Source organism: Magallana gigas, chromosome 5, assembly GCF_963853765.1.
Source record: "Magallana gigas chromosome 5, xbMagGiga1.1, whole genome shotgun sequence".
NCBI lineage: Eukaryota > Metazoa > Mollusca > Bivalvia > Ostreida > Ostreidae > Magallana > Magallana gigas.
This window is the reverse complement of record NC_088857.1, coordinates 4,236,593-4,252,990: the sequence shown is the minus strand read 5'-3', so window position 1 is coordinate 4,252,990 and position 16,398 is coordinate 4,236,593. Positions and strand designations below refer to the sequence as shown.

Sequence of the window (16,398 nt, the reverse complement as noted above, 5' to 3'; positions counted from 1 at the left end):
CTCCACAAGTTCTTAAACTTCACAATTTAAATAAATCAATTAATATGTTCAATCCCCGGTTTGAGTCAGTGACCCGTTTAATAAATGACCTAATCCTTTGGACGCCCAGAGCCAAATCTATGTGACGTCACGACGATATCAACTATTAATGTTTTGCAAATAATTAAAAAATTTTCATAAAATTATGGAGGAAAAAGTTTCCTTTGCTCTTTACATAATGTTTTTTTAAATTGATATCGCGAGCAAGCAACTCTGTGTTACAGTGAACTACGAACAAGGAGGGACAACTCTTACCGTTAACTGAAATAAAATCTAAAACACGTGCAGATTATCTCAGGATATTAATCATGTCTACAGTTTCAAAATAAATGTGAAATAAGAAAGATTAATTGGATCTTGTAATTTATCTGGACCTCGTGGGGCGAGGAGTTAGAGCCAAAATCACATAAATAATTCTTCTGGCGCACCAGAAAACGTCGAAACGTCCTATTTCTGCGCACGTGTTGTCGAACAGAAAGAAAGGATTAAATTCTCAACTAGTAAGTTCAAAATCTCATCCAAAACATTTAATCGAATCCATCCTTGTGTTAGCTTTAAATCTTTTTCGTTTTGATTCAGGATTTTCGGTAAAATGATGTATACAAGAATTTTACTTTTGCACGCAAAACCAAAAAAAAAAAAAGATATAAGGAATCTTAAATGTTTGCTGATACAGCCTTTACACGTAAATCGACAGTTTGGAGACTGGTGAAATTAAGTTCTACTTGATCATAGTGTCACAGGACATCATTTGGGTATTTCCTCGACACACCCGTACATTTACCCGACAAAAGCCGACCACCGGGGATTAATCCAGATAAATGTTTACAGAAAACACACCCTGTTGTCGTCCGAGACCGTTCTATTATTATTCAATATCAAGATGAACAAAATGGTCAATTGTCCGTCTCCTTGTGGGCTATCTGTCATCACTGACCATCAATAGGAGAACCTCCGGGTCTTTTTTCTCTCGTGTGGTAAGAAAATTAAACAATTTCAAGGGGACCGAAACCCACCGGGAGTGAGCGAAGGGAATTCATCATTTACTCACAGGTTTACTCTGAATAAAATAATGTTTTTTCCAAGCCTGAACAAATTAAAGTCAAAGGAAATTCTTCTGAAGTGTCCCGTCTTATTTATAAGGATCCGAAAAGAAGGCTTTGGTCGCAACGGACGGATTCCGTGCGAAATTAGCTGCGAAATAAAATTTGAACAAGTCGTAAACATTTCACTTCTAGAAAGAAAGTCAGCGCAAATGGGCATTAAACACCCATTTTAACTATTCTTTTGTCTTTTAATGGACGATAAAACTTCAGGGACACTTTTGTCCCTCACGTCTGACCAAGGCAATGACAAACCCAGATCCCGGGATCAGGCGGTGGCGGTTTTGTTTCTAGACGTTTCTTCCTGGGAAACCGGCCATTATGCTTCACGGGAACTCTTTGAGAGTACTCATAATTTCAACTTTCTCTTTATGAATTTGTCGACTCTTTTCGCCTAAGATTTAATTTACGATCGCCCCAATTCTTGGTTTCCAAGACCGAAGAGGCCATAAATTTGACAGGAAGACATGTGGAAAAGCGGCCTTACTTTGTTTTGAGAGAATTACACTTGCAGAAAATATTTTGAATTCTTCATCTGAAAATCCTATTTTAACAAGAATTTTACTGACATTTTAAGGTGTGACCAACCTATTTTTCGAAATACGGAAACTGACAACATACACATAAAATGGTCAAACTTCCCGGAAAGTTTAATTCGTTCTCTATCCGTCCACGACACATTTACAAATAAATAAATTAATAATTTAATACAGCTATAATGATAATTTTAGTGCAATAATTCGAACGATTTTCAAACAAAATTATTTCAAACAAAATTAAATATTAATACTTGCATACATATACATGTACATATTAACATTTAAAATGAACAATATTTCTTTATTTTTATTATTATTTTTTAAAATTATTTCATTGTCAAAAATTCGATTTCGTTATATTCGTGAATTGCTTAAAAAAATTCAAAGTTTTTCCTCAAGTTAATGATTTAGGCCTTGATTTATTTTCATAGTTAACTCCAAGACAACAGCCTGAATATAACATTAATTTATTTCAATTTTAACTACCTTTTTGTCACCTCGGCGTAAAGAGAATGCGAAAAATGATAAATGATATTATTTTTATTTGCATTTTACTTGATGAGTTGACAAGCCGTTGTTTGGTTCGCCACTATCCTTTCTCTGAAATCATAATTTCTAATTTATCATTATAATGAGTTATTCAAATCTGTTTACACATAGAGCCTAGGTGAGGACCGGTCAGGTTTTATGCTATTTCGGGTTGGGGGTGAAATATTTTCATCGAATCGTCCTGCTGACTTCCTCGCTATATAATAATAGTTGCCCTAATAACAATTCATGCATCGCATGTTCTGGGTTATTATATTTACGTCTTATTAAAATATGTAGAACAAACATTCCGGAGAATAATTGTTGGTTTTTTTTCACTTATTCTTTTTTTATTTAGCTTTTTTATTCTGAATTTCGAAACATGAGGAAACTTTTTTTTATAAATCATTTTATACCGATTGTTTATTTCCATTTCCATTTCTTCTTTTTAAGTCAATTGAAAAAAAGATGTTTTATGCACTTTTAAAAACATGGTTAAACTCAAAAGGCATCAAACTTAATAATTTCCTTAGAATTAATTTGATTTATCCATCCAAATGATAAAATGAAATAATGATATATCACTAGATTGATTTCATTCGATAAAAAGGACTTAATCTCCTGTCGTCAGGATAAGAGATCATCAAATGAAAACTTTTGATTATGGTCTGGTTCTGTTTTAGTGATTCACTCGTCAATTCGAGTCCGATGGAATTCAGGAAGGACTTCAGTAACGACGTAGACCTGTCGTAGGCTGTAGTTTCAGGTAATTAGCCTCCAAGAGATTTGCATAGAATTGTTCACTGCAAATAGACTGCATACTTGCTCCACAAATAAAGTTATACAACTATACAGTCATATATGAATACTTGCTCCACAAATAAAGTTATACAACTGTACAGTCAAATAGCTAGCATATGTAAGGTAAATTGTAGTTTAAGTTTGCTTTTATTTCCGTTAGTTCTCAACATTTTACAATTGAATAAATTCAAAGATCTCGCTGAATAAGATGCTGATGAAAATTGTACTTGTAATATACATATTTTTAGAATAATCCAAAATGCTTAAGGATACACACATGATTTGTTGTAAAGTTTATCTGTATCATGCATTATCATGCATTGAAGAGTCAGTCAGTATTTTAGTTACGTACCAAAATGCCATTATATCCATGTATCAATTTAATGTAACATTATATAATGCGTTCACTACACAATTTTGGCTTTTGTTTATGTACGCTTCATTTTCGCAAATATGTCGCTATATCGAGCTACAACATATATCTAATAGCAAATATGTCGCTATATCGTGCTACAATTTATATCTAATAGCAAATATGTCGCTATATTGAGCTACAATTTCTATCTAAGAGCGTCGTCACTGAATTCCATATTCGCAAACAATATTTTTATATATAATTACAGACTTCGCTTTAACAAGCTATCGGTATATAGGACGAAAGACGTCATAATGATTATTTCATATAATGTGTTCTATGTCCGTGCTTTTCCACTAAGATCATTGCTGAAATTTTGCGATCCGTGCATAAAATACCATTCCAGAGTATTCATATCAAATTGATTTTATATTTGTATATATACATACTGTACATACAGCAAATTTAACTTTTTTTCATTGTAGTAAAAGTCTTGGATATAGAGTGCCAATTACTCTTTGTGACCATATATAAATGCATTAGGCTGAAAACAGAGAGAGAGAGAGAGAGAGAGAGAGAGAGAGAGAGAATTTTATTGATTTATTTTTTGATTTCTTCTCTCCGTCAAAAAGATTTTGACGTTTGACATTTTCTATACAATTACAGACAAGTAGAGACTGCGTTCGTCAATAGCATCTAATTTTGTTAAAGCGATCCACCATCTTCCTAGCTGCGCCATTGGATTGTCATTCCATTTCTGTATATAAGTAGAATCACCCCGAACAATTTATGATGACAGCCGATGGTGTATCAACCTTTGCTTTATTTACAGGTGTTAATTGCAGGTGATTTATTCAGCAACATTTCATTTCGTTTCAGTGACTTCATGAAAGCTGCAATTTGCGTTTTGTCGATGCCCAGTCAGTGAATCGTACAAGACTTTGAAGTTTTCCAGGCCATGAGCCTCCATACACTTAGCGAGGAGATTTCATTAAAGAGCGGGATCCAGTTCCCCCCAACTCACTTCAATCGCGTCCATTCGGATACCGCAGAATACCGGAAATGAAAAAAAAGAAAAAAATATATATTTAATTCTAATGGAAGCATGCATGTACATGTTCAGTAGGGAGAGTAGCTAAAGGGAATCGCGATACAACATGTTTTTAAAATTCCAAAATGATCCTTTCATCAAAGGACCGTCATAGTACAGTAATGTCACAACCTAAATCAGAATCTATATAAGACAAAATATACTGACGCAATCCAAGCTAATTCAAACACTAGTCAAATCTATGTCAAGATATCTGCCCTACATTGATTAATGCGTTTTCTCTGAAGAAAAATAATTAAATAAGGCATATCGGTTTACACACCTGACAACAGTTTAAGGAGAGGCCAGTTTATGTGCCGGGAACACTAATAAATCACAGGCGCTTCTCAAAGACTCATTTTTCTCATTTATTCATTTTTTATTTTTAGGTTGGAAGGGGTGTTGGGGATCGGAAAAATTCCTGTCACCATTTCCCGTTTGCGGCATTGCTCTATATCTAACTTATAGAGTACAACTGATCTTTATGAATGAATCGCTGCTGTTTGACGAGTGTCGATTACTATTTATTGTTTCTCGGTACAAAAAGAAGCTCCCCTTGCATCTTTTGATAAGAGGGATCGGAGCATTGAGCGTGTTTTCTGGGCGGAGTTTGTTAATGTTTATGAGATGTGGGAGTATTAACGCATCGTAAAAACGACACATTAGCATCGTAAAATTCATAAATGATGAAATTATCTCTATAGTCATAAATTAAAAATGTTTATTGCTTTTATTCAGTTATTTCCCTTTGAACGCAAAAAAATAGCGGCATGGTAAAAACCAAGTGTTTTGTTTTTTTTGTTAGTAAAAATATTTTTCTCTATTACTGTTTGTTTTGGAAAAAATTTCATTCGCCTTTTAAATAAAAAACTAACAAGATATTTCAGACTTTGAAAGCTATATATCTTTTATTATTCTTTGGAAGCTAAAAACGGTAAACATGAGTATACGGACCATTGTTTTAAGGTTTGCCATGAGTTATCTCTCTTGTTGCTTTAGAAAAAAAAATTTCTATAAGAAATTAACACGGCAATCCGACAAAAATACTTTCTTATGTAAATTTCTTTTTAAAAATCTTCGACTTTCCTTGGTAAGCCGTTCTTTCTTGAGATTTAAAATTGAAATGGCGTAATACTTGGGCGCTAGTTCTCGTGTTCTTGAATTATGTAACGGAAGCTCCACATACACCCCAAATCAGATCCGAATAGCATTGCCGTCACGCATTCCACACTTTTATTACATCCTCACTTGGAAAATACATCATTTATCATTTTTACGCCAATAAGCCCTCAAATGAGAAGTTTATGCATTCTTTAAAATAACTAGCCCATCGATCGCCACAGAGGGTTTTTAAGGTCCATTCATTCCCAACAAATGAAGACCATGCATGTAGTGAATTTCTGATGTCTTTGGATTCGATACAGCTCCAAATAACATTTCTTAAGAATATAAAAATAAGAATATTTCCAAGTCGTGATAAATGAATATGAGTGTACAAATACAAAACTTAAAAATATGCCTTAAGGAAATAAACATGTATAGATACAGTACTGTATTTCTATGTGTATTTCATCGTAAGATCTAATTTTTTCATGTCAGAAAAAACCCTTTTATTTCCATAAAAATGTTCAAATCCACCTAAGTCCCGAGCCAAGAATTCGTGCTGATTCTGTAAGAACAAGTGTAAATCCCATACATAATTCTTGAAAGTGTTCTAGAAATGGAAACGTGCTAAGGTCATTTGCTTGCAAACTGATACTACAAATACTCAAGGAATTTTAGGCTCCAAGGTGCGGTAAACAGAATCCATAAAACATCTGATCGTGTTCAAGGTAAATCCAAAGATCAGCTGACTCTCTCTCTCTCTCTCTCTCTGTCTCTGTATGTCTGTCTCTCTCTCTCTAAAAAAAACACCAAAAAACAAAAAACAAAAAAAAACAAAAACAAAACAAAAAAACCCAAAAACAAAACAAAAAAACAAGGCGGCTCAGCTTCAATGATGGTGTAAAGACCATTGAAATATCAATAGAAATGAAAGTAGATGTACATGTATATCATGATTATAATACAATCATTGTTTTAAAATTTTTAATTTACAATAATTCACGAATAAATGTTTTTTAACAATAAATTACATATGAAAAAGTATAAGAGCCTCAGCATATTTGCAACTTTAAGAATCAAGATTTTTATATTAAGAATACATAAAGTTATAATTCATTTTATAACTTATTTTGAAAAAAACCACCACTGAACACGGTTTTTCCCAGTTTCTCCTTAAGAGATGTGTAGCCCCAATAAAACAATTCAGTGTGCGTTTAGAATAGGTTGAAATTTTAATAATGGGGACACACATGAACCAGTATATTGAAAAGAATATGTACGTGAGTGTCGCCTGAAATCAACCATTAAACGACAAAATGGTATCGCCAAGATGGAACTTTTGGAGGACCAAGGGATTGAACCAAAAAGCGACATATCTATATCCATGAAAATACTGAAGTTGCCAATATCGACATTTTATCTTCTGGAAGCGAGTTACTAGTGTCATCAGGGATAGAGCCACTTGACATATCGAAGTATAGGAAAGGGGGGGGGGGGGTCGGGAGGATTTACACAATAAAATTTATCGTACATGTACACCTCTCTGGCAATATCCATAAGAACCCCCCCCCCCCATCTTGGAAAATATTTTCTGGATCTGCGCATGAAGCGCATGAGGCGATCTGCCAGGATTTTTTTTAACGTCCTGTCAAGCTGATTCGTTTGCTTCAAAATCTGCTACAATTGGCTGTTCTTATTTTTACTTATATCTACGTTCGTTTTCACCACTATTGAAGGCGATGTATCTCTATATGATAATCCCTTACAAGGAAAACCGATTTCACGATCTGTTTCGATGGCAAGCCAGCGTCATTCCGCGATCCTCTTGTATTTAATACAATGACTTTAGAGCGGAAGCTTAAACCTTCGTTCCATTACCGAGACACTAGGAGCGGATCTACAATCTAATCCCCGCTCTATCAACGCGACACCAGGAGCGGATCTATATTTCAATCTCCGCGCCAAACTCCCCGCGCGGATGTACAATTCGATGTATTTAGGGGAGCTGATCAGCCAAATGGACGTTTTAATCAGAACGCAATCATTGGGTGATAACTATTTTTCTTAGCATTTTCAAATCTTCTTGAATGCAAATGAAAGTATTTTTGAAATCCATCAGCCATTATTATAAAGATTACACAACAACTCATATGCTAGGACAATACGATTGTGCGGCATAATGTACAGGAGAAATTTTAAATCAAAGCACAAACACAAAGAACCATTTCGTTTCAGTTTTATATATGTTTTCTTGTTGTTGTTTTGTTGTTTTTTTTTTGTTTTTTTGTAAAACGCAATAAATAATGTTAAGCTTTTTTGCCTTTTTGCCAATTTTAGTAATTAGAGTACGCACAATAACTCCTCAAGTAAAGAAATAAAATGCATGTATATATTAAGAAATGAGAGAAAATATGACGATAAAAATAATTTTCAATGGAAATAATTCATTCGTTTATCTTTACAAACCTATACCTCAGGTTTAAATTTACACAACTTAAAACATTGTGAGCATTACGCCATGGAAATAATTACACATTATGTCCATGGAAGTATATAATATAAGTTCCTGCTTTATCAAGGGGACCATTCCCCAAAGATAAAACTTTATTTTAAAAAAGTATCTTTTTTTTTACATCTTACATTGTTGTCGATCCAAGTCTCAGTAGCGTGATATGTTGTCTGGCGTTAATTGTATATAAATGATATTGTTTTAGAAATCCATATTATCTCTACAATATTGAAGTATTACAAGTAGAGCAAATAAATGGTGTCAATGTGCCATTGTTCAAGTGGAACAGGTAACTGAATCTATACTCCGTACAAAAATCTATTCTCCCAGTGATACAGTGGAAGGGTCAATAGTTCTTAATTTGGAAGTATTCTTTTCTTTGCCAAGCAAGATAGCGAAATCAGGAAAGAAAATATTGATTAAACTTTACACCTCAATGATTTTGACAGACACTGCAATTTTTATTATTTAAATTAATCAAAACGAAATACTATATTTTTTATCATTTAGAAATTGGTGAAATCTTTTTTGATAATTGAAAAACTGTAATTATTCTATATTGTGATTTATAGCACTGGTAATGTCGAAAATCGATGAATAGGGAAAACATAAAACATCTAACAATATGCACAAGTGTATATCCTAAAGGATTAGCACTACTTACATGCATATAAGAGACACAAGAAACATATTGGCGAAAGCGTAAAAATAAGTAAAAAGATCGAAAAACGAGGATTTGAAATTAACCATGTGAATTTAAACTTCAAGAAAATGTCATTGAACATTTCTGTATGATAAGTTAAAATTTGAACTACATGTAAATAACGTGTAACTTGTGATTTGATCACTTAATAAAATAAATATTTGTTATAAGGTACGTGTCATGTTGTTTTTATTCATCAGTCAGAATTTTCTAGGTTTTAAATCAATTTGTTCGAGAAAAATATCCGTTGGGAACAGAAATTCTCCACATACTGGAATATTCTGAATTTTATAGATGTAGCTATTCATATCGATAGTTTGAAAGTTGTTTACCGGTAACTTCAAAAGTGATGATAGAGTCCTGTGTTTAGTATTATTTTGGTACATGTACAACATATCGTTTTCATGGGGAAAAGATAAAGAAACATTTTAAGAAAACTTGACAAAAAACTATTTATGCAGGAGAATGTGCATATAGATTCTTGCTGTTGTTTTTATAAGACTTACATGTTTTACTTTTAATTCATAAGTTAAATGAAATCATTTTGAGAAATAGTATAATTTTTTTGTGCAGGAATTGGCTTGATACAAAATCATCAAAGTAAATAATTAATGTAATGGCTGTAATCTTCTACAATGTAATTTTTTCATTCCATGCGCATTTTTCTTCAATTTTTTCATCCGAATTGAAACATTTAATTATTTTTACATTTAAAAAAAATATTATTTTGAGTCTAAATAAAACACTAAATAGTTCGTATGGTTCCGCAATTACCCCTGCTTCTCCGTTGGAGACAGTCTTTGTTTTAGATTATGCCATATTTAAGCATTCGCTAACTACATAAGGTAAGTGTACTTGACAATACTTTACATTAAATAAAATATTTATTCACTTCTATTTGTATCCAAATATTTTATGTATATTTTTCTAAAGAAACACCAATACCACAATTGAAACGTATGGATTTTTAGTTTAAACATATATTAATATTCTTAATTTATAATAACGCTGCATAAACATAGATAAACAGTTACGACAATCGGCTGCCTTTTTAACAAATTCTAACAAATGATTGGAACGATAGCGTTATTACATATGCTAGGTATTAGAAATCAAATCCATAATCAAAGACCTCACGTTTTTATTTTGTTCAAATCAGATGAAATAAGATGTTTGGTTTATAAGTGTATGATTTTTTGGTTTATTAGTTTATCAATTCATTTTCTTTACACTAATACCAGCCTATAAACGTATGTGGTTGAATTTATAATGAATGCTATTGTTTATAACTTTAGCAAAGTAATGAGTAATTCAGCAAAATATTGGGAGACAGATTTCAAATATTCGTTATCTAACAAGTTATCAAAACCTGAAGAATTGTTGAATAAACAATCCAGCATGTTTATAAACTACGTTCCGACTCGTTATCACGTGATCGTCCATCGTTAATTGTGAATATCTTCAAAAATCCCATACAATTGCACATATATACACACGATTTGCAAGAAATCGGCAATCAACGGTCAAACTCCAAATAATATCTTGTTAATCAACGACGGATTATCGCTGTTAATCTTTCAATCCACAACACTTTACCACTAATCATGATTTGCGTGTGGAGTTTATGAATCCGAAGGAAATACAATGAATTTCGTTTTAGGAAGATTTAGGAAGAATATTGGAAATACATGTAAATCAAAACCAAACAAATGGTAATTCCCTCTATGCCCGCAACATCACAAAGATTAACACTGAATTCAATATTTATTTTGTAAACAGATTGATAATTTGCTTTTGACTATTTAACAATTTTACTAATGGTACATGCATATGTACATGTATGTATCTGTATTGTTTTATACCAAAATAAAACCATGCCCAATGACCATATATTACTTTGTTAATACTAGAGACCCGCTTGTACATTGTGAGGAAAGTTCATGATCTTTTAGATGAAACTAATTGTTTGTTGTTGTTTTTTTCAACACACTGCCCATATGTTGACGATGCATCATTTCGATCTGTATTTCCTCCTTAAAAAGATTGTAAATAACCAGTTTGTCTAATTAAAATGAATTATTTCTACATGTTTAATTCCGAACAATTTGATAAGAGTAAATATTTATTTGTTTCATTAATATATATATATATATACATATATAACATACATATACAAATGGTTATGACAAAAGTTCTAATAAGAGGTCTTCGCCATTAAAATTGAAAAATTGTTCAAAACTAACATGATACGTAATTACGAAATAGCAAAATACGTTATATAGTTAAGACTATGCATAAGAAAGAATGATTTGGACAAAGAATGAAAAAGAATAACAATACATAAAAAATGTACACACGGAAGAAGGGACGCTGACTTTAAAAAAAACGAACCAGTCTTACTAGTAATGAAATATTTACATTACGGATACAGGAAGCAAATCTATTTAACGCCACAAACGTCATTGCCCAAACACTGTGTCGTCATAAATAACGCTTGATTACGTTCTCGTCTTTTCAAGTAACATTTGACAGTGTTCATTTTGGGTCAGCAATCATCCCAAATTGAGGCTAGTTTCTCCCAGTTCTCGCCGACCACTTCCTGGTTACTCTACCAGACGCTATCTTTAGAGAATAAAAACTAAAAAACAAAAATCCAAAACGCAAATGAGGCGATTATGCATAGTGTACATTTGAAGGTCGCTCTCAATTAAGTCGTAAATAGCAATTACCTCTGATTATCGCTGATGGCTGGGTATTGTATACCAATCAGTCTGTACGTGGGAGAGGTAACGATGGCGTAGACACGGGCCTCCTGGATCCGTGGACCCACTCCCCTTGTCATACAACACCTTATCTCAGTCACGCTTTTTACCCCATGTACCTATATTCCAATTTTCAAAATCTACATTTTTATCGAAACCTTTTTGTCTGGTCGCCGATTTAATAGGTAACAAAAATGCATGATTTAGGGGGAAATATTTCAAAGGAAAACAGACACATACTAAAATAATCCCTGCATTGTTATCATTATATGGATAATAACAAAGCCAATCATAGGAAATCGAAATTGGGATTTACTTTCTGAATGGATCTAAAAATTGTACTTGTTGATTAAGAAGTCAAAATCGAAAATTGTTCATGATTTTCCGATAAATTTGGAAAACATTATTAAAATATTAATAGGATTAAACTATTTCGTATGACGACAATATATATATATATATATATATATATATATATATATATATATATATATATATATATATATATATATATATATATATATATATATATATATATATATATATATGTATATATATATATATATATTTAATATCTGAAATCACCAAATTTTAATTGTAGAACAAATTGCCAGTTAAGTGACTTTTATCCTGTTCTTTCCCTCTTTATGAGCATTCCGCATTCATAAACTACTAATAAATTTGATAATCAAAATAGTAAGTAACTTTATTTTTTTATTATCATGTGTTCATTCATAATCTGATATTTTAACACCTTGTATGCTCAATAAGAAAGAAACTTTATATTGATAGACCAGCGAATTCTTATACAAAAATACTTGTACATGTTTAAGCATTTTATTCATTCTGATCAAAATTCTATCATCTTTAATCCCATTAGATGGCCTTTACCCTTTCTGTACAAATGATAAAATCTGTGTGATTTTTTTACCTTGCTTAATCACACATTGACTTTGTTACATTTCCCATATTAATCAAAATTAAACGGTAAAGAAAATATAAACAGTTAAATGCATTTCAACTCCTGATATTTATGATTATTTTGCAGTGATTAGGGAGTTTGTTGTGGAGAGATTAAAATATATTATACACAAGGGTTCGATTCCACCACTGTGGTTCAATATTATTGCCCCTGTCGATTATTTACAAATCAAAATGACACTGGGGAGGAAACATTTTTTATTTTAAAAATTATATCAATACAAGAAATGTTCAATTGTAGGAATTAAAAAAAACTCACAAGTGAAATACACAATACGAACTTTACTTTTGGATATTTACTATAATATGGAAGTAGAGTGGTTTTTAACCAACCAAAATAATCAAAAATTACATTAATATTTTAGATTGAAAAAATTACACGTATTACATTACATGTATGTTCAAATGTTTATATTTATAAACTATAAGAGTAGTTCACGATTAAAATTGTCCAATTGATAGACATAGCATTGATGCAACACCTTATTATATCATCCTCAGACAGGGAATCTATAAAAAATCTATTTTAAAAAATCAGAAAACACGGTCCAATCCACCCTAAGAGAGTACTCTCTCTCTCTCTCTCTCACAGAAAAAACCTGGATTTTTTTTTCGCGGCATGACAACAGAAAACCAGAAAACGCCATATATTTCCTTCTAATCTAATTAGATGTTTGTCTTAGATAAAAAGGGATAGGGAGATACGTGGTCAGACGGATGCCAATTCTCGGCTGGTAATTGACCACTATCGGCTATCTCCGCCATGGGCCATCTTCTCTCATACAATGACTTCAAAACCCTATCGAATTCGGGATGCTTTTGTACATTATGGCATAAGCAGTTAATCATAGCCTGGATTGATTTTCGGACAAAAGGTCCGTAGCATGTATGACCCCCATCGAGGAGAGAGCCGGACAACTGCGTCATCTGAGAGATCGGTTAACTTCTATAACGCGACAGAAATTCTAGGGAGATACCGGTATACGATAAAGACGGCGGATAAAAGAGTTGAAAGATATATCGTAATTCGTGCGGGTCTTTCAAAATTTGATCATTGATTAATTATTAAATGAATAGATATTATTAAATAAAATTAAAGAATACTGACACATCTTCATTAAAAAATGTTGATGCGTGTATGTGAAAAATTGCAAAATTATTGCAATATGTTAATATACATACACCACAAAAATATAGATGCATGACCATATAAAAATCACTAACAACACCATTTACTATACATAGGAAATCTAATATGGATTCAACACTTAGAATTTTAGTTTTTGTAATGTTTCTAAAAGGTTAAAAATTAATTATAACATTTTGTTTTATTTTGTTTGATATTTTAAGAACAATGATGATGTATTCGTTCGATAAGATAGTCCAATTTCCTTTCCAATTTTCGTTGAAAAATCACAAGTTCAAATAACTTAGATTATTTTCTTCTCAATTCATTTATTATATTTACACTGCTTTACAAATAAAAATTCATACCAATTATAGTACTAGTGGCAGAGAAATAAAATATTTACTTTAAATTACTGTAAAATTGTGGCAGAAGTTAAATATAGTCTTATAGGAAGAAATGCAAAAATCAAAAGAAGTAATTAATAAAAAAAAATTACTATAAAAAAATCATAACTATGCGCTGAATTTTATGTGTCAAATAATTTATTTATTTTTCAAACAAGATATTACCAGCAATTAAAGAAAATAGTATTTAAAAAAAACGACAATACAAAGAGCATTGCGGACGTCACTGAACTGTGTACTTATCAGTTCATACCGATTATATATTAATGACAAATAATTAACTTATTAATAAGGTAACGAGAATGCCTTTTTTTTCTTAATATAAAATCAAATCATAATCAACCAAGTGATAAAGTGCTTTAATAGTTCACACCGTACATTAAATTTAAGAAATTTGAAACATACAACATCAAAAAGTAGAAGAAAAGTTAGTTTCTTACGAATTTATCATTTTCCGTGTTCCCCCAAAATGCTCGTAAATAATATCTCTTTATGGGTCAAACAAATATTATTTTTTTCATGTTTATGCAGTTCTTGTTATTACTGGAGTTTAAGCCCCGCCCACTTGTCTATCAGGACATGACGAATTTCATCATGAATATTCATCAGTTATAAGGAGAAGACAACTCGGGAAATGAAAACTCTTCGTGAATTCGCTACGTTCCAATCTGATAAAATGTATATTAATGTCGATAATTTCTAATTAGAATAACTGAAAGGTAACTGAATATTACATATTATATATTTGATTTGTTTACTCTAAAGCCGTAGAGCGTCAATTTAAAAAAAAAACCAGAACACAACCCAGAGCGTATACATATGTACATATTATGTTTATGTCTTGTTCGTTGTGTATAAATGTTAACCTGTCTTAAGCAAATGTAAATCGTCTCTGTCGTGATGATATCTTTTTATTTTATAAAATGCAAACATTATCTAATGAAACGCATTCAGTTACATCTATTAATCGATGCATCAATCCTACAAAGTCAATGCACATGTACCTACAGACAAGCTCAGACTGAGAGAACGATCACATCAGCAACTGTTCGCAACAAAAATGGATTGTCTATGTATACTTCTCTGTAATCTGTTCCCAGGTGAGCTTATTAAAGCAAGGTCAAAATACATGTTACACGGGTTACCTAGTATATAGCAATCAATCAAAATCCACTTAAAAATTTTGAACTTGACAGAAAAGTGACTTTTTGCCTGTTTGTTTATTTTTCCGCTTGAGATGTGTTATAAAACCGCGGTCTGATCTCCGCATAGATACAAACATTCCGGTTGCTCCCTGGTCCTCAGTCTGTCGTACACAGGTGCTTAAAGTGGTCTGCTTCGCTTCACCAGTCAAATGTAGAAGATAACTTTTCTAGCTCCAAAACCACGTCAACCGGAGAAAACTGAAATAAAAAGCAAGCGGGCCAAATATATCGCATCTCCAGATAATAGTTGATTTATGAATAATGTTTTGTTAAAATTTGTCCTTTGTAACGCGAAGATCTTTCTTGCGAGTCTGAATTATCATACCGGCTGTCCTGATCAAAAACGCCGTGAATTTTAATGAAAAGATATCTGGCTGCAAAAATTTATATCATATTTATGAATAAATCTTCTTTAATAAAGCCAGTGCTGTCCAAAAAACATAAATTTGAAACTGAGAAGACGATTTATCATTTGGTCACATAACCAAAATCATAAATTATACCCCAATTTGATACTGACATACGAGAGAGAGAGAGAGAGAGAGAGAGAGAGAGAGAGAGAGAGAGAGAGAGAGAGAGAGAGGAGTTGTGATACTTTTTCTAACAGAAAGAGTGTAAATTGCCTCTCAAGTATTACGATGAGAGAGAAAGAATACGTCCACCGAACCACGGCGACAAAATGGGAAATTATGACAAGTACAGGATGTTGTAAACAGGTAAAATTGCGAACCTTTTTAAAACTTTAAAAATAACACAGCAGTCATAAAACTCTAGAATAAAGGCAGCAGTTTCACCCTATCAAGTGTCTGCCATCAAGCGCCTCATCTGTATTAACAGCATAAGAGGTGTAAGGCCTGTGAGATTTTGTGCCATAATTCACCATTAGGGTTGTCTTTCTAGCGATTTGTGATTATTTGGACATAAAAGCTGTCGTGTATAGTTTTTTATCTTGATGAAAAGGCTATAAAATTGTTTATATTACCCTCATAACCATACATCTTTGTCTCTTAGTTTGCCTTCGTTCAGGCAGAATTTATGGAGCTTAATGATTGGTGGAAAATAAAACAATTATTATTTTACTTATCTCGCCTAATTGATTTGATGCTACCGCCATTAAAATTTCATAGTTTTATCATAGGAACAGTG

At 32.1% G+C, this 16,398-nt stretch overlaps 2 long non-coding RNA genes across 2 annotated transcripts; one reads left to right on the top strand and one right to left on the bottom strand.

The window, feature by feature from the left end:
- Window positions 1–316: 316 nt before the first annotated feature.
- Window positions 317–6,329, top strand: LOC105340019 (uncharacterized). The gene is made up of 3 exons (XR_902101.4): window positions 317–539; window positions 2,893–2,975; window positions 4,245–6,329. It is a non-coding gene; the product is annotated as an uncharacterized lncRNA (long non-coding RNA).
- Window positions 6,330–10,971: 4,642 nt separating this feature from the next.
- On the bottom strand, window positions 10,972–14,573 carry LOC105340020 (uncharacterized). Its single transcript, XR_902102.4, has 3 exons — window positions 14,488–14,573; window positions 11,501–11,652; window positions 10,972–11,409 (listed from the first exon to the last, which is right to left on the bottom strand). It is a non-coding gene; the product is annotated as an uncharacterized lncRNA (long non-coding RNA).
- Window positions 14,574–16,398: the final 1,825 nt, after the last annotated feature.